This window comes from Sapajus apella, unplaced genomic scaffold (genome assembly GCF_009761245.1).
Source record: "Sapajus apella isolate SASKATOON/1434 unplaced genomic scaffold, GSC_monkey_1.0 scaffold13994, whole genome shotgun sequence".
Classification (NCBI taxonomy): domain Eukaryota; kingdom Metazoa; phylum Chordata; class Mammalia; order Primates; family Cebidae; genus Sapajus; species Sapajus apella.
Window position 1 is genome coordinate 1 of NW_022450915.1, and position 1,392 is coordinate 1,392.

General features: G+C 31.0%; 1 long non-coding RNA gene across 1 annotated transcript; it reads right to left on the reverse strand.

The window, feature by feature from the left end:
* Positions 1 to 317: 317 nt before the first annotated feature.
* Positions 318 to 1,392, reverse strand: LOC116548518. Its single transcript, XR_004267454.1, has 2 exons — positions 1,239 to 1,392; positions 318 to 379 (listed from the first exon to the last, which is right to left on the reverse strand). It is a non-coding gene; the product is annotated as an uncharacterized LOC116548518 (long non-coding RNA).

The following is a 1,392-nucleotide window of genomic DNA, read 5'->3' on the forward strand; positions in this document are numbered from 1 at the left end:
CATCAAATAATCTGTTTAAATAAATTTAAAGCATTTTAAAAATATAACAGATAAGGTTATAATGTTATGATTACTCTTTTAGGAGAATTTAGAACCACAAAATGACTTCTTTTATAATGCATTTTACCCACAAAAAATAATACCGATTCAACCAGGTGGCTGCCAGTCTTTTAACTCTATGAACTTAACAGTAATCTAATAAAATAGGATATATACATATTTATAAATCCTGACCTCTGTAAGTTGTTTGGTCTTACCTGTGGGTTTTTGAAAAGTGCATATTTTTCTATACGCTCCATAAATATAAGCTTGTTTTGGCTATCTCTTGTCCAATTAAGAAGATTTTCAACCAAGTTTTCATGGTCTTCAAAGATTCTCTCTGTCCCAAAATAAAATATCCATATTTTTTAGTATTCATTAGAATTGCATGAAAGACATGAAACTTTGTGAGGTAGTTAACCTCAGAACCACAGAATCTTAACTGGCATGATAGCCCCTAGAATTATCTGGTCTTCCCTAATTTTCCAAAGAAACATGCCTTAATTATGTTAGGGACATAACCAAGGTCACACAGCTCATATATGGAAGAACCAGGACTAGAATCTAGCTCTTCTGACTTGCAGTACACAGTTCTTCAGCCTTAAACATTTTCCCATCCCACCCTTAAAACAAAACATTAGTTACATTTTATAAGTTTTGATATCAAGTATTGCCAACTGTATTTAGTTCTGGGCATTCAGAACATTTCCAAGATGATTCCTTCTTTGATTCATGGCTGTTGTTTAATCTTAAACATAGATGTATTTTCTAATTTCCAAATTAGAAATGAAAGAACATGTTCTATATACTGAACATATGTTAAAGAACATGTTCTAGATATGGATTCTTTGAAATTTGTTAATGTGCTTTATGTTTCCCCTGAGTCAAATGCTGGTTTAAAGACTTTAGTACAAATTCAAATTAACATAATAATCTTTAGTAAATGCATCAATGTATGTAGTTTGAAGAAAAAAATATTTTCAATACTTTTTATAATGGTTTTGGCCATTATAAAATCTGAAGTGAATTGGAAATGATCTTGTATTCAAAGAACTCTTAAAATACTTCAGAAAATAATAATGTAAAGAAGCCAAATTATGAAAGGTAATTTTATCTAAAAAATATATAAAGATGACTCAAATGCTTTTTTCAACACGCAAACTGATGAAATCACACAAAATTACAATGATATCACTAACCCATTTGTAATTCAGAAATGGTTTCCACCAGTGACCAGTCTAAACTATAACCGCAGTGGGATTTGTCCATCAGGTTGTCCAGTACTTGTCTTACTGTCTGCCTCTCATCCACCATCATTGTTTTAGAACTGTCATCAGACATGTGGACTCTAAT